The sequence below is a fragment of the Macaca mulatta genome, chromosome 16 (assembly GCF_049350105.2).
Source record: "Macaca mulatta isolate MMU2019108-1 chromosome 16, T2T-MMU8v2.0, whole genome shotgun sequence".
NCBI lineage: Eukaryota > Metazoa > Chordata > Mammalia > Primates > Cercopithecidae > Macaca > Macaca mulatta.
The window spans coordinates 38464370-38486457 of NC_133421.1; the positions used below are offsets into that span (position 1 = coordinate 38464370).

The 22088-nt window shown below is 40.2% G+C and overlaps 1 protein-coding gene and 1 long non-coding RNA gene across 16 annotated transcripts in view; both read right to left on the reverse strand.

Moving 5' to 3' along the window:
* The window catches only part of SSH2 (slingshot protein phosphatase 2), a 306298-nt gene that overhangs the window by 96440 nt on the left and 187770 nt on the right, over positions 1-22088 (reverse strand). The window lies entirely within an intron of this gene.
* Positions 1-22088, reverse strand: part of LOC144335409 (uncharacterized) — a 38085-nt gene that overhangs the window by 4721 nt on the left and 11276 nt on the right. The gene's annotated exons all lie outside the window — the stretch shown is intronic.

Consider the following 22088-nt stretch of genomic DNA (forward strand, 5'->3'; position numbering starts at 1 on the left):
TTTTGGAGAACACACATCATAATTTCTGCAACATCTTATTGGTAATATAGGTCAGCCCTATTTAGTGTAGGAGGGGACTATACAAGGATATCAATACTGGGAGGCAACAACCACTATGGACCACCCTGGAGGCTAGCTGCCACAACTCTCTAACTGGCTCTCTAAAAGATAAGCTCTAACATCAGAGCCCCAGACCTATAAAATCAGCTGCCTACTGGATAGCTGTTGTTTATAATGGCAAGAACTTTACCATTATTTCACAAACGTTCATTTGTAAAAACTCAGAATCTGTTACAATGGCACGTCCATCAAAATATTCTCTTTGGGAGTTGTGTGATGGTCATGGTTATGGTTAGGTGTTGGCTTTGAGCACTGTGAAATAAAGTTAAAGAGGAGTTTGGGCCCGGTGTGGTGGCTCACGTTTGTAATCCCAGCTACTCAGGAGGCTGAGGCAGGAGAATAACTTGAACCCGAGAGGTAGAGATTGCAGTGAGCCATGATCATGCCACTCCAGCCTAACAGCCTAACTGACAGAGCAAGAGCAAGACTCTGTCTCTAAAAAAAAAAAAAAAAAAAAAAAAGAGGACTTTGTAACTATCATTTATTGAGTGCCCAACTTGTGTTAGGCATAATGCCTAGCACTTTACAGCCACCATCTCACAACAACTCGATGAACAGAAGTTCTTCTTCCCATTTCACAGATGAGAAAACAAAGGTTTTGAGAGTAACTTGCTTAAACTTACCAATTACACAATTAGTAAATTACAGAGCAGGGGTCAAAATGTAGGCTTCTTTTCTTTTCTTTTTTTTTGAGACAGAGTTTTGCCCTTGTTGCCCAGAATGGAGTGCAATGGCACAGCCTCTGCTCACTGCAACCTCTGTCTCCTGGGTTCAAGCGATTCTCCTGCCTCAGCCTCCTGAATAGCTGGGATTACAGGTACCTGCCACCATGCCTAATTTTTGTAACTTTTTAGTAGAGACGGGGTTTCACCATGTTGGCCAGGGTGGTCTCGAACTCCTGACCTCAGGTGATTCACCTGCCTTGGCCTCCTAAAGTGCTGGGATTACAGGCATGAGCCACTGCACCTGGCCTATAGGCCTATTTACAAGTTTTGTTGTTTTTGTTTAAAACATCACTCCCTGGCCCTCTAGCATTTTGAATTCTTTGCCTGTTCTATACAACAAGGACACCACAGTCGCATTTTAGCATATCCACCAATGCACCAATAGGGTTCTAAAAGTGAATTCTCAAATACTAGAACACCAAGGAGTTTTTTTGTTATTTAAAAAATTGAGTCAGTTCAGTGCTACTTTATTTCAACCTTACCAGTAATTCTCAAAATTCACTGGTCACAAAAACTGAACTCCATCTGCAAAACACGTTTCTCAATTTTCCTTACCAAACCATCTCTTCTATAGCTGTTTTCTGCCTTATTAGGCTAAACATAAAAAATATTTTGCTAGTAGGACCCCTTAAAAGTTCCTCAAAGTTACTAATTCCCAAATATTAAACAACAGGGAACAGAGAAAGGCATGGTAAAGTATGTTGACTCTCTTTTAAATCTACTGCCTGGTTTTCTCTACTATCGCTGGACTGCCTGACTTTTTAAAGTCCCTGGACAAATTCTTCTTTTCGTAACTGTTTAAATGCATATTACAGATCCCTTGGGCCATGCACTAATGCACAAACAAAATCTAGGAGGGGCACTGCTGCCAGTGCTTAGGTTCTGACACTTGCAAAAGCAGTTAACTTTTGTTTAAAAAAGAAAAAAAAAAAGTAATGATGATGGAGGAGGAGGAACAGGAGGAGGAAGAGAAAAAAAAAATAGTAAATGGCAAAGTCCAAATGACAATTTAAGGAGCTGTCAAAGAAAAGGGAAAAGAGAAAGCAAGTAGAAGTCACTGTCCTTAATTACCTTACAATTTTTCACCCATTCAGTGTTCCCTGCTTCCTAGTTTTTTTCCCCTTACAGAATCACTACAGAATTGTACCACTATTACAGATGAAAATTCACTCTACTGGTTTCTTGCAAATTTAATTTATTGAGCTTTCTTGATGGTCCATTCCTGTGTTTAACAGTTCAAATTCACTAAATGCACATTTTAAAGTAAATTTATGAAGACACAATGATCCACAGCTCTCGGGGAGCTGGGAACAAAGAGATCACATGGTAGTATTTTGCAGTACTCTAGAGTGCAATGTGAAATAACGGTAATTCCAAACATTTTAGTTAGGGTTTAGAAAGAGGAAAATATCCTAATCAAAATGATCCAAGAGTAAATTTAACTTTCATATGTGTTTTAAATGTACTGGAGGAAAGAAGTTAAGATTCATTATATATTTGCTGCAGCATAGGAACGGACATTGCAGTACAATCCCACACTTGTTTTCCGATTGCTTTCAGGTCTTGGTTGAGCTAGGTCCTATAACCTATCCCAATGGCAACTCAGGACCCAGGAAAACCAGGGAAAAAGGAAAAACTTTTAACCACCGGTTTTACTACTAAAGGCAAAATTTCTCTGCAATGATTGGAAGGAAAGCTATAATTCTGAGGATCTTTTGTTTTCTCACACTGTAAGACAGATAGCACAGCTGTATGTAAGTCCTGCAGACTTCCTAAGTCATCAGGGGACCCTAGACACCACAGGTCCAACCCTTGAAATGTCTAATTATCGGGGATTACGGTTTCTGAAAGGAAGGTGGCTGAAGATATTCAATTGTGAACTTTCTACCAAAACAAGGAAACATGGTCCATTTTGTTCTTTTTGTCAAACAAGAAAGGGAAAATGATGACGAGACATGGATGTGTCCTTATTCACCATTAAGAAGACATAATAGCTCTGAAAAGGGAGACAACCAGTTACAAGTGAAACACTGTCACTAACAAGATTAGTCAGGTATTGGAAGAAATGAGGCTTGCAACTCAACAAAAGGCAGAAAAGTACAGACACGCTTTTTTTTTCTAAATGAGGCTGTCCTTGGGTGGGCAGGGTAATGTTTCTTGAAAGTCAATGTAAGGCCGGGTGTGGTGGCTCACGCCTGTAATCCCTGCATTTTGGGAGGCTGAGGCAGGTGGATCACGAGGTCAGGAGTTCAATACCAGCCTGGCCAAGATGGTGAAACCCCATCTCTACTAAAAATACAAAAATTAGCTGGGCATGGTGGCCGGCACCCGTAATCCCAGCTATTTGGGAGGCTGAGGCAGAGAACTGCTTGAACCCGGGAGGTGGAGGTTGTAGTGAGCCAAGATCGCGCCACCGCACTCCAGTCTGGGCGACAGAATGGGATGTCTATTAAAAAAAAAAAAGTCAGTGTAATTTACAACAGCAGTTTCTAAATATTAAAAAATCCTTCACACGCATTATATGTCTTACTTTTAAAAAGTTGGATCTCAGCCATACTCTAAATACTAGAGCACTTGGGTTTTAAAAGTCAGAAAGGAAAATAAAAATAAGGACTCATCGACAGAGTACTGATAAGCAGCAATGCCCTTTCAGTAACTCAAGACCAAAAACCAAAAGATAATGCCAGGAAAAAAACAGGGAAGTGGCTAAATGACAAAGTATCTGAACTTCTGCTTAAGACAAAGGACATAACTAGGCAAAAAGCTATGCATGGGAAGATAACACGGCAGGAATGAAAACAGCATCAATAAGGATAGTAATATTGTGGGTGTTTTTTTCTTTTTGAAAATTTTCTTAAATTATGTTATTATACTGTGTTTTCAGTTTTTAAAAAGGACCAAAAAATGGGGAGGGGCAGTACAGGAAAACACACCGTGGGAACAGAGTCATGCACACAGATGTTTTGCGTAAGCTAAATTTTCAGACATCTGCCTTTGTGCAAGACTGGAAAAAGTAGAGCTGCTGTCAACAAGTTCTTCTCTGTAGTGAGAGAGGGGTGGAGCCTGAGAGAAAGTGAACTGTGAAGAAACCAACAATCCGAAGCCACATGGCTGAAGAACAAATAGTTTCTTAGATTAAGTTCCTCATTTATGAGCTACCCCTCTTCCCAAAATGCTTTGCCATCGGCAATGTCTACTACTCAAATAAGGAGACCTTAAGCTGCCTATATGTCTCCACTTCAGTGATTGAGGTTCTCTGTCAGTAGCGCTACTTAGCTCTATGCAAGATATCCCATCCCTGTGGGAGATGAGATATGGTACAATATACTGTATAAAAATCTGGGTGAGGTGCAAATTGCCCCAATCCTCCCTTCATTTTCCAATTCCAAATAAAAAAAAAGCTTATCATGCACAGAAAACTCATGTAAAAGCAAAGATAATACAGTTATTCATCTGCTCTACTGCCTTGCTTTGATATATGTTTAACTTTATTTCTGTTTAATTAAATGAATACTTCTGGGCCTATATTGTTTGCTCTTGCATGTAAGGCAATGAAGGGAAATTGCCATTCACACTGCTTTACACAGTGCCCCGTGTAACGCTATATACACAGTGCTTAATGAATGTGATCTGAAAATGGTAATAGGGATGCTGAAGACTCAAGCACACTCTGGAAGATAATAAAGTATAGAAGATACTACAAAACCTCTTCTCCGGTGCATGTGAAGAACGCGAAGGTGGCTTGGCAGGAAAGGAACTTAACATTGTGGGTTATTTTTTCTCTTTTTGAAAATTTTCTTAAATGATATTACTCTGTGTTTTCAATTTTTATAAAGGACCGAAGTAATTCTGGGGTGGGGGTAGGGCAGCTCTTCTGGCAGGTGAGAAAGCCCACATTTGTCATAAAAACCACAGGAAAGGCCTTATCTGTTTTTGTTTGCAGCCTTCAATCAGGCCTCATGCTAGGGGGAACTTCTTCCACTTGAAAAATAACTTTCAATTTACTTGCAAAGTTCTATCTGGTGTTCTGTCTTGAACTTCCCTTTTCTGAGAAGTTGGGTGTATTGTATGGGATACTCCCATACATCTACCTTCTGGGTAAGCTGACTACAAAAGACATGGGAAATCTCTTGTTCAGGCACAGTAGCCTCTCTTAGGTCCTATATACGCTCCTCTTCCTGAATTCTCATCAGCCAGTCAATTCCACATAGTTCGCAGGACCCTTATTTTCCTGTTGGTCCTGTCACAACAGACCAGATTATAATTTAATCAACTAGATACAGATTTTAACTCAAAGGTGTAATACATGCAAAACAGAGGAAGGTACCTGTTCTTTCTGTACTCATATAATCTAACTGGAGTTTTGAAATGTGGATGTCAGAACCTATTCTAGACAGGCAGGGTGGCTCACACCTGTAACCCAGCACTTTGGGAGGCTGAGGTGGGTGGATCGGCCTGAGGTCAGGAGTTCAAGACCAGTTCTGACCAACATGGTGAAACCCCATCTCTACTAAAAATACAAAATTAGCCGAGCGTGGTGGCACATGCCTGTAATCCCAGCTACTTGGGAGGCTGAGGCAGGGGAATCAGTTGAACCCGGGAGGCAGAGGTTGCACAGAGGCAAGATCGTGCCATTACACTCCAGCCTGGGCAACAAGAGCAAAACTCTGTCTCAAAAAAAAAAAAAAAAAAAAAAAACCCAAAAAACCTATTCTAAGGACCCAAATTTGGTAATTTTTTTTTTTTTTTTTTAAAGAGACGGAGTCTCGCTCTGTTGCCCAGGCTGGAGTGCAGTGGCATGTTCTCAGCTCACTGCAACCTTCACCTCCCAGGTTCTAGCAATTCTCCTGCCTCTGCCTCCCGCATAGCTGGGATTACAGACACATGCCACTATGCCTGGCTAATTTTTGGTATTTTAGTAGATAAAAGGTTTCACTGTGTTGCCCAGGCTGGTCTCAAACTCCTGAGTTCAGGCAATCCACCCACCTTGGCCTCCCAAAGTGCTAGGATTACAGGCGTGAGCCACCACGCCTAGCTGTTAATATTTTTTAAAGATGTTCTAGTTGATTCTGAAACTCAGTTTGGTTTGAAAACTTTTCAAGAATACATCATAGATTTCATTCAACAGGTATTTGTTGAGAGCTTATTATGTGGCAGGTCCCATTCAAGGCCCTGGAATATAGCAATGAACTTTTATAAAAGCCAGGGAATTGGCCAGGCGCAGTGGCTCATGCCTGTAATCCTAGCACTTTCGGAGGGCCAGGCAGGTGGATCACGAGGTCAGGAGATCGAGACCATCCTGGCTAACACGGTGAAACCCTGTCTCTACTAAAAATACAAAAAATTAGCCGGGCATGGTGGTGTGCGCCTGTAATTCCAGCTACTCAGGAGGCTGAGGCAGGAGAATTGCTTGAACCCAAGAGGCGGAGGTTGCAGTGAGCCGAGATTGCACCACTGCACTCCAGCCTGGGCGACAGAGCAAGAATCAGTCTCCAAAAAAAAGAAAGAAAGAAAGAAAAAAAGGCCAGAGAATCCCATTATTGGGTATATACCCAAAAGATTCTAAATCATTCTACTATAAAGACACATGCCACATGCACATGTATGTTTACTGCAGCTATATTTACAATAGCAAAGACTTGGAACCAACCTGAATGCCCATCAATGATAGACTGGATAAAGAAAATGTGGCACATATACACCATGGAATACCATGCAGCCATAAAAAAGGATGAGTTTGTGTCCTTTGCAGGGACATGGATGAAGCTGGAAACCATCATTCTCAGCAAACTAACACAGGAACAGAAAACCAAACACTGCATGTTCTCACTCATAAGTGGGAGTTGAACAATGAGAACACATGGACACAGGAAGGGGAACATCACATACTGGGGCCTGTCAGAGGGCTGGGGGCAAGAGGAGGGAGAGCAGTAGGACAAAGACCTAATCCATGTGGGGCTTAAAACCTAGATGATGGGTTGATAGGTACAGCAAACCACCATGGCACATGTATACCTATGTAAGAAATCTGCACGTTCTGCACATATATCCCAGAACTTAAATTAAAAGAAAAAAAAAAAGCCAGGGAATCAACAGATTTGTGACAGTGGAGGTAGAGAGAGACAAGTAAAATGTCAGGTGATAATAAATGCTGTGAAGTAAGCAGCAGGTAAGAGGCTAAAAAATGACAAGGTGCACTGCTGTTTTAGGTAAGGTGGTCAAGATGATATTTGGGCAGAGACGTAAATAAACAATAAAACAAACACACTGACTGCCCTCTCCAGAAGAGAGGGGAGGTAGAACTCTTCTTCCTCCATGGAGGAAGTCACACATAAAATCTATTCAATCCATTCTGGAGCCTGGGTAGGCATAAGTCAGGTGAAAGGAGGTTGGGAGGGAAAAGAAAGGAGATTCCAGGCAGCGGGAGCATGTGCAAAGGCCTGGTCAGGGAGAGAGAACAACCTCAATCCTATTGTATGGCAAAACAGTGGAGAGAGGGCTTCAGTAAAGATGGGGAAAGGTACAGATTTGGAAGGGTTTTCTATGGCTTGCTAAGGGATCTAGACTTTATTCTGAGGCTAAGAGAGAGCCAGAGTTAGCACTTCTAGAAAGATTCCTCCAACTACAATACAGAGAATGGATTGGAAGAGGGGTAACACTTAGAAAAAGGGAGATAGATGTTACTTTGGTATTCCAGGCAAGAAACAAGGGTGGTCTGTTCTGAGCTAATGAGAACAAAGAGAATATAGATACCATGGGGGCTATTTATCTAGTTTATTTTTTAGTACTATGGTAAATTTACTCCATGAAGATATTCAAATTATAAGAAAAACAAGATAAATGTTTTGATATGTGAAAATCTTTTGCATTCATAAAGAATGTTTTTTCCTTGAAGTTCTTGATTCTTCTGACAGGTCCTTGTCTTTAAAAAATTGCAAGGCTTTGAGTCACCCAGCAGGGTCAAAAAAGAAGTCTATCTACATGGCTATTGCCTTTCATACCATCTGCCTTTGCCCAAACTTTTCTCAAAATAGGTTTTTTCCACCATCTCAATTTTGTCTTAAGTTACACTTGTGAATCCTCAGATTTGGATATCAAATCTCCCTTAACCTATCTACCAGCTGCCAGCCAATCATCCTGGACAAGCCAGGGAAGCTTACAGGCAACTCGTCCTTATGTCATTTTGTTATCACACACGTCTCTATCATTTCCTGCTAGGCACCAAACTTACAGCGTTAGGGAGGAACAGCTGAAGAGAATGCTTTTACACAAAGGACTTCCCTCCGTCCTTATCCCCCATTCAACGGATATGGCAATATACTGACGGGCTCTAGTCAAATGAACAATAATGCAGATAAATTCTGAAACTACCATTTTAAACCAATAATAGACAAAGAAAGTTCAGTTTCCTGAACACAGTAACAAGGAAAAGATGAATCGGAAATCTGAAGCCGGCTTCAATCAAAAGAAGACAAGTGAATTTTACAAATTCATCTGTATTACATTACAATAGGATGTTAGTGAAGAACTGGCAAGCAGGTAATGCTAAATTTCTTTGACTCTCAGCTAAATTAAGTAATCCATTATTAAAAAGTATCTATGAGAAGACAGTTTTCAGGAACTCGAATTTCCCCAGTTCTAAAATCAGTAGTTGTGTAAAACATGGCAGATGGAGAATGAGAAGAGAATTTACATTAAAGATGAACCACAGGCTATCCCCTAGGAAAGAACTGGTGGAGTGAGTCCAGAGAATAAGATTTGATCCAATCTGTATCTTAACCACAGAAAAGTTGTCATATTTTAATAGGTGACTAACTTTGCTTCTTACCTCTCTTCTACAAATGCAACTGTAACACTTAGAAAGATGTTAGAACCCACAGCTAGTATGTCACTGAAAGGGGAAAAACGGAAAACCCTTCCTCTAAGATCTGGAACATGACAAGGATGCCTGCTTTTACCACTGTTATTCGAAATAGTGCTAGAAGTCCTAGCCAGGGCAATCAGACAAGAAAAGAAACAAAGAGCATCTCAACTGGAAAGGAAGAAGTCAAATTATCCTTGTTTGCAGGCCAGGCGCGATTGCTCACACCTGTAATCCCAGCACTTTGGGAGGTCAAGGTGGGCAGATCACAAAAGGCCAGGAGTTCGAGGCCAGCCTGGCCAACATGGCGAAACCCCTTCTCTACTAAAAATACAAAAATTAGCTAGGTATGTTTTTGAACTTCTAGCCTCATATGATCCAGCCTCCCAAAGTGCTGGGGTTACAGGCATGAGCCACTGTTCCCCGGCAGATGACATGATCTTATATTTGAAAAAAACCTAAAGACTCCACCAAAAAACTACTAGAACTGATAAACAAATTCAGTAAAATTATAGGATACATACTCAGCATACAAAAATCAGTAGCATTTCTATATGCCAACAGCAAACAATCTGAAAAAGAAATTTAAAAAGTAATCCCATTTACAGTAGTCACACATAAAATTAAATACCTCAGAATTAACCAAAGAAGTGAACAATCTCTATAATAAAAACTATAACACACAGGTGAAAGAAATTGAAGAGGACACCAAAAAAGGAAAAGATATTCCATGTTCATGGATTGAAAGAATCAACATTGTGAAAATGTCTATACTACCCAAAACGATCTACAGATTCAATGCAATCCCTATCAAAATACCAATGACATTCTTCACAGAAACAGAAAAAATAATCCCAAAATTTACATGGAACCACAACATACCCAGAATAGTCAAAACCATCCTAAGCAAAAGGAATAAAACCAGAGGAATCACATTATCTGACTTCAAATTATATTACAGAGCTATAGTAACCAAAAGAGCATGGTAATGCCATAAAAAGAGACACATAGATCAATGGGATATAACAGAGAATCCAGAAACAAATCCATACATCTACAGTGAACTCATTTTTGACAAAAGTGTCAAGAACATCCATTGGGGAAAGGACAGTCTCTTCAATAAATGATGTCAGAAATACTGATGTTCACATGCACAAGAGTGAAACTAGCCTCCATCTCTCGCCATATACAAAGTCAAATCAAAATGGATTAAATATTTAAATCTAAGACCTCAAACTATGAAATCACTACAAGAAAACATTGGGGAAACTCTCCAGGACATTGAACTCAAAGATTTCTTGAGTAATACCCCACAAACGCAGGTAACCTAAGCAAAAATGGACAAACAGGATCACATCAAGTTAAAAAGCCTCTGCACAGCAAAGGAAACAACAAAGAGACAACCCACAGAATGGGAAAAAATATCTATAAACTACCCATCTGACAAGGGATTGATAACCAGATTAACATAAGAAGCTCAAACAACTCTACAGGAAAAAAATCTAATAATCTGATTTTAAAATGGGCAAAGGGTCTGAATAGACATTTCTCAAAAGACGACATAGAAATGGCAAACAGTTACATGAAAAGGTGCTCAACATCACTGATCATCAGAGAAATGCAAACCAAAACTACAATGAGATATCATTTTATCCCAGTTAAAACGGCTTTAATGCAGAAGACAGGAAACAATAAATGCTGGTGAGGATGTGGAGAAAAGGGAACCCTCATATGCTGTTGGTAGGTATGTAAATTAGTATAACCACTATGGAGAACAGTTTGGAAGTTCCTCAAAAAACTAAATAGAACTACCATACAATCCAGCAATCCCGTAGCTGGGCATATACCCAAAGAAAGGAAATCAGTATATAAAGAGATACCTGTACTTCCATGTTCATTGCAGCTCTATTCACAATGACCAAGATTTGGAAGTAACTGTTCTCCATAGTGGTTATACTAATTTACATACCTACCAACAGCATATGAGGGTTCCCTTTTCTCCACGTCCTCACCAGCATTTATTGTGTCCATCAACAAGTGAATGGATAAAGAAAATGTGGTACACTTATACAATGGGGTACTATTAAGCTATAAAAAGAATAAGATATCATCTTTTGCAACAACATGGATGGTCTGGAGGTCATTATGTTAAGTGAAATAAGCCAGGCACAGAAAGACAAACTTCACATACTCACTTATTTGTGGGAGCTAAAAATTAAAACAATTGAACTTACGGAGATAGGGAGTAGAATGATGGTTACCAGAGACTGGCAAGGGTAGTAGGTGTGGAAAGGAAGTGGGGATGGTTAATGGGTACAAAAATATAGTTAGATAGAATAAGATCTAGTATTTGATAGCACAACAGGGTGACTAAAGTCAACAATAATTTATTGTACATTTAAAATAAGTAAAAGAGGCCAAGCATGATGGCTCACACCTGTAATCCTAGCACTTCGGGAGAGGCCAAGATGGGCAAATGGCTTGAGCTCAGAAGTTCAAGACCAACCTGGGTAACATGGTAAAAGCCCATCTCTACTAAAAATACAAAAAATTAGTTTAGTGTGGTTGCACACACCTGTGGTCCCAGCTACTTGGGAGGCTAAGGCGGGAGGACTGCTTGAACCCAGGAGGTTGAAGCTGCAGTGAGCTGGGTTCACTCCAGCCTGGGTGACAAAGCAAGACCCTGCCTAAAAAGAAAAATAAATAAATAAATAAATAAATAAATAAAATATATATAATTTGTTTGTAACACAAAGGAAGGAAAAATGCTGGAGGTGACAGATACTCCATTTACCCTGATGTGATCTGACTTTTCTATTTTTTTTTTGGAGACAAGGTCTTACTCTGTCACCCAGGCTGGAGCAGAGCGGCATAATCACCGCTCACTGTAGCCTTGACCTCCAGGGCTCAGGTAATCATCTCACTTCAGCCTCCCAAATAATTGGGACTACAGATGTGTGCCACTACACTCGGCAAATTTTTTTTGGTATTTTTTGTAGAGACAGCATTTCACCATGTTGCCCAGGCTGGTCTCGAACTCCTGGGCTCAAGCAATCTGCCTGCCTCGGCCTTCCAAAGTGCTGGGATTACAGGCATGAGTCGCTGCACCCAGCCTAATGTGATTATTACACATAGCATGCCTGTATCAAAATATCTCTTGTACCCCATAAATATATATACCTACTACGTACCCACATAAGTTTTTTTATTTTAAAAAGATATGAAAATAAAATATGATGAAAAATATGATAAGGTGACTGTTACATTCAGAATATAGCTATTTGAGAAGGGGCTCATCACTAGAAGTTCAAAATATCTCTAAATCAAACCTTTCCATAAATGGACTTACAGTTCTCAGATCATGTTTTCATTGACTTGGTAGAGGTAGATAACAGTAGGTACACACTTGGCTAAGACTCAACTGACCAGGATTTTCTAATCACACTTCACTTATGGCTGGGGGCCTTTGAGTCAGTTTCAGCATTTTAGTCCGTTTCTCCATTTACATGAGATAAGGGTAGTATCTCAACATTTAAAGGCAGATAGGAAAAACGTGGAATTGACAGGTGACCTGGAGTTCTTGCTCTGTCACTAATGAATTATATAACATGTGGTGACACAATCCAGATCTCATTTCCTCATATTAACATTATAAACTCTTAAAAGTCAATGATGTTAGGAGATTATCACTGGGGACCTCAAAAGCACTCTATTAAAGATGAGATCACCATATTTCTATAGCATTAAATAAGCAAAAATACCAACTAGCTTTTTCATAGCAGAAAAAGTAATTTATTTTATTAATTAAATTAAATTAATTAATTAATTTTGAGATGGAGTCTCACCCTGTCGTCCAGGCTAGAGTACAATGGCACGATCTTGGCTCACTGCAACCTCTGCCTCCCGGGTTCAAGCGATTCTCGTGCCTCAGCCTCCTGAGTAGCTGGGATTATAGACATGCGCCACCACACCTGGCTAATTTGTGTATTTTTAGTAGAGATGGGGTTTCACCATGTTGGCCAGGCTGGTCTTGAATTCCTGGCCTCAAGTGATCTGTCCACCTGGGCCTCCCAAAGTGCTGAGATTACAGAAGTAATTCTTAAAGAATGCCTCTAAAGGTTATGTCACAATGGTCTGGGCTTCTCTGCAAATGTGACTGTTCAGCCCCTATAGGGTACTAAACCCTCTTTAGTAATCAAATGATTAATTTGTTCATTCATTGGATCCTTGCTTCCATTGGAAAATTTTTCTGCAAATTGAATCCTGTCTCTCCAGCCCCCTCACCCCACAACCCCAGTGTTGGTCAATTAAAAAAGAAAGGGATGGAGGGAGAATTTCTTCCACAAAAATTATTGTAACAGAGAGCCTGCTTGGGTGATTTTACGCTCACAAAAGAGGGTAAAAGACAGCTGCCTGAGCTAAAGCGTGGTGAAGTGGTATCTCCTGCATTGGTTATATTATTGATTCACTTAGTCCCCTAGAAAAGTCATTTTACCTCTCTGCATCTGAGTTTCTTCACCGGTGAAATTAAATTAATGATATCTACCTTGTCTCACATACTTGGGAATAAAATATTTCTTTCTTAGTAGTCAAAAGCTTGCAGAAGCATTCTAAAAAGTAGCAAGCACCAGGATTATATAAATGCAAATTATTATTCTAAAGAACATAAGGTACATGAAAAGCTTAGGCATTACCTTTCACATTCGGAATAAATGTTAAATTTTGGACAACGAAATAGAAACAGAAACCACCCTCCAGGCATGTTTTCATGTGGAATTAACTTCTGGCTTCTTTCTAAAATACTTTGCTTCGGCTTTTAAAACACTTTTTTGGTCTAGTGCAAAAAACTTTACCTAAGGAAATTGAGCAGCTGGAAAGAGCATTTCAGCCTATAAGCATAACAAAAAGTGTTCCTATTTCGTTAAATATAATTCTAACAGTAGAAATGGAGACCAGCTAAGGTCATTTTACTGTCTCTCTCTATATCAGCCAAGTTCACACCTCGCTATATTTAGGTAAGGTATGCACACCCATTAAAGATAGAAGGAGACTCAGGCTTAGGCTCATAGCAGTGAGGTCATTACCTCAGCTGAGGGGAAAAGACACTAACAGAAAAACTGTATTGATGTGTTCCTTGGAAACAAACAGAAGAACCAATGATCAATTTTATTTCATCCTGAATAGATAAATGTATAATCTCTAATATGTACCTAGCAATCTCTACCACACGTAACTGGTACAGTCATGCCTAAAGTAAAGCAGCAAATATCTTTCAGGTAACTCACTTTCCAGAACTGCCTGCCACGCCTTAGCCAGAGACAAGAGCTACCCAGGTCAACAGGGTAAAATGTTCAGCAGTTTAGTCTCCTGGGAAATGGAAAAAAAAACAGGTTTTCAACCTGGGAATCACCATTGTATCAATAACACCAGGGTCTAGCTGGGAAGTCTTCCAGCAGTCTCTTAGTTGATAGCTTCCTGGATCCAGCATCCAGCAAAGAAAGAACCAAATGGGGACAGAGCTCACTTACAGATTTAGTAAAAACAAGCAAACAAATAAAAAATGAAACAAAAGCAAATCTTGTGGAACATGATTTTCTAATAAAGAGTGTGTTGAAGCGAGTCAGGCACAACAGGTGCCCTCAAGAGGAATATAAGAAAACCCCACTAACAACCAGATGTTTTTGGAACCTCCTCAACTGTCAGGGGAAAAAAATTAAATAAATTGAAAGAATGCAGTAAACATACTTCTGAAACATAAGTATTACAAATAGAAATGTTTATCTTCATTCAAAGAAACTGCATGTTGCAATTATGAAATTTCTTCTGCAGGAAAGTTAAACAGATGTTAGCTGTTTCCCCAAAGGTTTTCTAATGTCACTGAAGAGGATTATGAAATCTGTTGTACTTTTTTTCCAAATCAGCAGTTAGTGATATAAAGGTAGTATTTTGAATGTTTTACTTTCCTCTTCATATTTAAACAATAGTTACCAAACAGAAACTTAACATACAGTTTATATGCATTTAGGCATTCATTTTCCAATATTTACTTCTAAACCAAAAGTTGTTTATAAATAGTTCAATACTTTAAAAAGGGTGAATTTTGAAAAATCTCATTTTGTTTCTTCTGTATTAAAAACACTATTTAATGAAAAATGTCTATCTAAATATTCTCATTTAACACTAAAAAGCTGAAATAATCCCCTTGGAGGAAAAAATTGTAAGATACGTAAGTTTCTTCTTCATAGAGTGTTTAATTTCTTTTCTTTTCTTTTTTTTTTTTTTTTGAGATGGAGTCTTGCTCTGTCGCCCAGGCTAGAGTGCAGTGGTGCAATCTTGGCTGTCTGCCTCACTGCTACCTCCACCTCCCAGGTTCAAGCGATTCTCCTGCCTCAGCCTCCCAAGTAGCTGGGACTACAGGCACCCGCCACCACACTTGGCTAATTTTTGTATTTTTAGTAGAGACGGGGTTTCACCATATTGGCCAGGCTGGTCTCGAACTCCTGAACTTGTGATTTTCCCACCTCGGCCTCCCAAAGTGCTGGGATGACAGGCATAAGCCACCGCACCTGGCCTAATTTCTAAGAGAGAGAAAATGGTCTGAGTTTTCTCAAGGCTTTCTATGCCTTGAAAAAGCCCAGAAATTTTTGCCAGCACAAATAAGAAAATGGCAATGAGGCAAAAATGGCACATACAATGTGGTTGCTCACACTTCCAAAAATTCATAACTATGCATGGTAGGCTGCAGAAATCAGCCATACTAGCAAAGAATGGCTTAATGGGTTGAATTATTGGCCATCAGTGCACAAACAGTTAAACAACACATTCATTCCACTAAATATCCAAGCCTAGGGCAGCGGTCTTCATTCCTAATCCTCGTAACAATCTCTTTATAATTAATTCAATAGGTACCTATAGTAAAAGCAATTAGAAACTCTCCTATTGCCTCTCAAACTTTTTCTTGAGAGTAACAAACTTAAATCAATTTTGCCTCCCTGGAATAGTTCAAGCACTAGCAATATTTTACCCTAATGTCGCTTCATTTTATTACCACATAGGTTGTGCTGAGAAACACAAATATTCAGGCTTTATTGTAATATTTCAAGTTTTCTTTAAACAAATACCATTCTTGGAATATCTACTCTAAGATTATTAAGAGGGAGAGAGTATTCAAAAGGCTGCATAATCCTCAATAGAGAGAAAACATTAGCTCATATTCTTTCAGCTTGGGGAAATCATGAGTGACTGCTTAAAAATGGATAAATAAATCTCCGTGGTTACGTTCAAAAAGCTTAAAAAGAATTTACTTGGGTTTCTAAATCAAATACCTAAAGCAGTCCATTCAAGGTTCGTAATTGGGGGTGGGGAGGATGTTGGGGGAACGTCATTAGATTCCTTTGAGAATCAGATGAAAGCTATGGGCTTTTCCTCCAGAAAAAACTAATGCTCTGCTCACGTATAGGTCCACATTTGCATATTATTTCAGTGTATTCATGAATTTCCTGGTCCAAAACTCTGGACTAAAGGAACCTGATAAACGCCCTAAAGAAATTATGGGTAGGTAAGAATTAATAGCCTCCCCACTACTACCTCTCACTTTTTATTTTTTATTTTTTATTTATTTATTTATTTTTTTTTCGAGACGGAGTCTCACGCTGTTGCCCAGGCTGGAGTGCAGTGGCGCGATCTCGGCTCACTGCAAGCTCCGCCTCCTGGGTTCACGCCATTCTCCTGCCTCAGCCTCCTGAGTAGCTAGGACTACAGGCGCCCGCCACCGCGCCTGGCTAATTTTTTTGTATTTTTAGTAGAGACGGGGTTTCACTGTGGTCTCGATCTCCTGACCTTGTGATCCGCCCGCCTCGGCCTCCCAAAGTGCTGGGATTACAGGCTTGAGCCACCGCGCCCGGCACCTCTCACTTTTTAATAGATAACAGCTCACCTTTAACAAGAGGCAAACACTGAATGATTTTTGCTTGGCTTTAAATTTGAAACCAGAGGAAACATAATGGATGGGAGTTTCACAGGTTCTTCTGTTAATACTGTGGACTCTCATTTTAGAGCATACTATAGGGCCAGATGTGGTGGCTCATGCCTGCAATCCCAGAACTTTGGGAGGCTGAGGCAGGTGCATCACCGGAGGTCAGGAGTTTGAGACCAGCCTGCCCAACATGGTGAAACTCTGTCTCTACTAAAAATACAAAAATTAGCTGGGCATGGTGGCACATGTCTGTAATCCCGCTACTCAGGAGGCTTGAGACAGTAGAATCACTTGAACCCGGGAGGTGGAGGTTGCGGTGAATTGAGATTGTGTCACTGCACTCCAGCCTGGGTGACAGAGCAAGACTCAGTCTCCAAAAATAGATAAATAAATAAGTAAATAAAGCACACATCAGGCAAATCCTATCAAGACTCTCTACCTGTCCCATCACGCTGTCTCCTTCACTCCCCATTTTGGAAAAATCCCTCTACAATAAACATTTCTAGCTTGTAATCCCAGCACTTTGGGAGGCTGAGGGGGGCAGATCACTTAAGCTCAGAAGTTCAAGGACAGCTTGCCAATGTGGAGAAACCCCGTTTCTACCAAAAATACAAAAATTAGCTGGGTGTAGTGGTGCGTGCTTGTAATCCTAGCTACCTGGGAGGCTGAGGCACGAGAATCACTTGAACCCATGAGGCGGAGGTTGCAGTGAGCTGAGACTGCACCACTGCACTAAAGCCTGGACGACAGAGTGATACTATCTCAGAAAGAAAGAAAGAAAAATTCTATATTACAAAGATTTCCAAGCATTAAGTGAGAGTTGACCTTCTGAGGCCCTATAGTATTAGACATAACAGGATTTCAGTATAATAAAGGATTTTGGATAAGGTTTTGAAATTCATTAAAATTAAATCTGACTAGCAAATGAGGTTTTACACTTCTCTGAACTTGTTGGATACTCTAAAAATGTCAACAGCTACACAGAGCATGCCATTTGATCACAGCACTTATTTTCCAACAGTATGAGAAATTTAAGATCTTATGCAGAAAGTGATTCAGCATGAAAGGAAATGACTAGATTTAGGGCTTTACTGATCTTGATTTTATAATCCATGCTACATGGGAAAAGAGATTAAACAAAAGGTATAACAGTTACTATAAAGGCTAATTTTTTGGCCGGGCGTGGTGGCTCATGCCTGTAATCCCAGCACTTCAGGAGGCTGACGTGGGTGGATCACGAGGTCAGGAGATCAAGACCATCCTGGCTAACACGGTGAAACACCATCTCTACTAAAAATACGAAAAATTAGCTGGGCATGGTGGCACATGCCTGCAGTCCCAGCTACTCAGGAGGCTGAGGCAGGAGAATCGCTTTAACCCGGGAGGTGGAGGTTGTAGTGAGTCAAGATCGCGCCACTGTACTCCAGGCCTGGGCGACAGAACAAGACTCTGTCTCAAGAAAATAAAATAAAATAACAATTAAAAAAAGGGCCAGGCATGGTGGCTCACGCCTGTAATCCCAGCACTTTGGGAGGCTGAGGCAGACAGATCACAAGGTCAGGAAATCGAGACCATCCTGGCTAACATGGTGTCTCTACTAAAAACACAAAAAATTAGCTGGGTGTGGGGGCAGGCGCCTATAGTCCCAGGTACTCGGGAGGTTGAGGCAGGAGAATGGCGTGAACCTGGGAGGCGGAGCTTGCAGTGAGCCTAGATCGCGCCACTGCACTCCAGCCTGGGCAACAGAGCGACACTCCGTCTCAAAATAATAATGATGATGATGATAATAATAATAATAATAATTTTTGTAACAGTTAACAATCCTAATCTATTTTCATTATGTCTATTAATGCAGTGGCCGTATATTATTTAGATTATCTGTTATATATACCTAAAAATCAACTTACACATTTACATAAAATGTCTACACTTTGGTTTATGGTTCAAGTAACAGTTTAACAGTTTTCTGACCATTTTCTCTAAAATAGTCTCTCCCTACCAGCTTTCTTTCTGTCCTGCAGCTAATTATTTATTTATAGTAATTTATTTACAGTCTGGAATGTAAGTTCCAGAGCTGTGACTTGGTCTTTTTTTGTCCACTGATGCATTCCTAGTGCCTAGAACATGGTAGGTGACCAATAAATGAATGTTTTACTAAGTAGGGATATAAAATTAACTACAGGCAAATAAGGCACAGTACAAAAGCTTGGGATATAAAGTTAGAAGACCTGAATTTCAGTCACTTCCCTTTTTTCATTTTCAACAAGTCATTTAATCTCTTGAACCTCAATCTTGTTTCTTTAAAATGATGCTGAAATACTACAACACAGGGTTATTCCAAGGGTTACTGCAAATAATAGAAGTGAAAACTTGTAGTATTACTATAACCCAGCAGTTATTCTCAGAACACTACCAAAAATTCCATAAAGTAGATTGATCTTGAGAAAGCAAGATACTCTGACACCTTACCTTTGATCTTACAAAACAGTAAAGGCAGAATGAAATAGTGAGAAAAGTCACGGGCTTGAACTTCACTTACCAGCTGGTTGACCTTGAGAAAGTCTCTTATTTATTTATTTATTTAATTTTATTATATGTTAAGTTCTAGGGTACGTGTGCACAACATGCAGGTTTGTTACATATGTATACATGTGCCATGTTGGTGTGCTGCACCCATTAACTCGTCGTTTACATTAGGTATATCTCCTAATGCTATCCCTCCCCTCTCCCCCCACCCCACGACAGGCCCCGGCGTGTGATGTTCCCCACCCTGTGTCCAAGTGTTCTCATTGTTCAATTTGCACTTATAAGGGAGAACATGTGGTGTTTGGTTTTCTGTCTTTGCGATAGTTTGCTCAGAATGATGGTTTCCAGCTTCATCCATGTCCCTACAAAGGACTTGAACTCATCCTTTTTTTATGGCTGCACAGTATTCCATGGTGTATATGTGCCACATTTTCTTTTTTTCTTTTTTGAGACGGAGTCTTGCTCTGTGCCCCAGGCTGGAGTGCAGTGGCGCGATCTAGGCTCACTGCAAGCTCCGCCCCCCCGGGGTTCACGCCATTCTCCTGCCTCAGCCTCCCAAGTAGCTGAAAGCCCGGCTAATTTTCTTATATTTTTAGTAGAGACGGGGTTTCACCGTGTTAGCCAGGATGGTCTCGATCTCCTAACCTCATGATCCGCCTGCCTGGGCCTCTCAAAGTGCTGGGATTACAGGCTTGAGCCACCACGCCCGGCCATACGTGCCACATTTTCTTAATCAAGTCTTTCATTGATGGACATTTGGGTTGGTTCCTAGTCTTTGCTATTGTGAATAGTGCCACAATAAACATACGTGTGCATGTGTCTTTATAGCAGCATGATTTATAATCCTTTGGGTATATACCCAGTAATGGGATAGCTGGGTCAAATGGTATTTCTAGTTCTAGATCCTTGAGATCTTGAGAAAGTCTCTTAAACTCTCTGAGGCTTAATTTTCTTTTTTTTTTTTTTCTTGAGACAGAGTCTCGCTCTGCTGCCCAGGCTGGAAAGCAGTGATGCAATCTTGGCTCACCGCAAGCTCTGCCTCCCAGGTTCATGCCATTCTCCTGCCTCAGCCTCCTGAGTAGCTGGGACTACAGGCGCCTGCCACCATGCCCGGCTAATTTTTTTGTATTTTTAGTAGAGACGGGGTTTCACCGTGTTAGCCAGGATGGTCTCGATCTCCTGAACTCGTGATCTGCCTGCCTCAGCCTCCCAAAGTGCTGGGATTACAGGCGTGAGCCACCATGCCTGGCCTCTGAGGCTTAATTTTCTTACCTATAAGATGAGAGGAAAAAATACTAACTGCCTCAAAAGCATAAATGTTTGAATCAGATGTTATATGAATTACGAAAAAGCTTTTAAAACTATAATGTGGTGTATATATTTTTAATAAAATAAATTAATCAGTTTCCTAAAAACAAAACTCTAATCTTGATTGCTACACCAGCCAAACAGAAGGAAATACTATTGCAGAAGTTCTCACATGGAAAGTAAGTAAGTATACATATTCTCAACTCTTAGTGCAGGTTCTCCAACTTTGGCAAGAGGATAGACTAGAACAAGAAAAAATTTACAGGAAGATAAAAATATAGAGAAAACAGGGATTCAGAAACAACATAAATAACTAGCAGAGTTCTAATAAAATCCACTGTCTATTTAACTTCACATTTCAGTCAGGGATGGACTGTGACCTGTACAGGGTTTGGTGCCAGAAGGGTCCCAAAATTGGTTTAATGCTCTGCTGTCTTGAAATTCTTGTTTCTGAACAACAACAGCCCTTGCCTTTTCACTTTGCACCAGGCCCTGAAAATTATATGGCTGTCCCGCTCACAATCTTTTTACTAGACTACAGGACAAGGACAACAGCTTAGCTTACAGTCTTTCAATAATTCTATATGTAGGGACCCCTGCTAACTTAAAGGATATTCCCTAAAAAGTAAACTTTGAATCAGGCTGAAGATTAGGTATTTGTAGTATCTGAATTCTGAAGTTAGCCAAATACTTAGTAAAAGCCAATTTAATTAGAAAGTGTTAGCCCTAATAATAAATGCAAATAAGACTTGCCTTTCCTAATGCTCCATCAGATCCCAATAGGGCAAAAGGTGATGTTAGTATATGAAATACCTGAACCTAATCTAATAGACTTTCCATTAAAAAAACCAACAAAAGGCCCTAGTGATTGTGGTTTACCTTTGGTTTTTTTATTTGATACCTGCATTCTCACAGTAAGCAAAGCAACACACACAGAAACCATTTTTGGAGAGAAATCTCTAATACATCACAATTTAATTAAATTGCATCCTTTAAAAAAGCTTTCTTTCTTTCCTGCTCCTGCTGACTGCAGAAACAGCTAGTGATTTTTCTTTGACTGGAGCTGAAAGGCCAAAGCTGATGAGCTGAACATCTCTCAGGCTGCAATTCAGTTTTTGATGCCTGCACGTCAAAACAACTGCTTTCTCCTTAAAGCTGGATTGACCTCACACTATCTATTTTGAACTTTGAACTCCTTATCAGTCACCTTTGGTCTCTGACAGTAGGTGGACAGGCCAACTACAAAGGTCCACTCTCCAGTGAACAAAGGCTTGCTATGTAAAACGGATGAGCTGCGGGCAGAGATCCGATCTGAAGAGAAGATGCTGAACTCATCCTCTGTTCCAGCACCATGTCCAGAACTGCTGCCACTACAAAAAGTGAATCTTCACCCAAAAGCACTTTCCCTGTCTGTGATTTAAACACACACCGTATGGAAGCATCGTAGTCTCAAAGAGAGGCAGACAACCAACACTACCGAAGCCAGCAGTAACAGACAAGAAACCTCCTTCCTGTCTATTCTTTTTCTTTTATTACCCCCCCTTTTTTTGGTAAATTTGTCATAGGTTCCTGT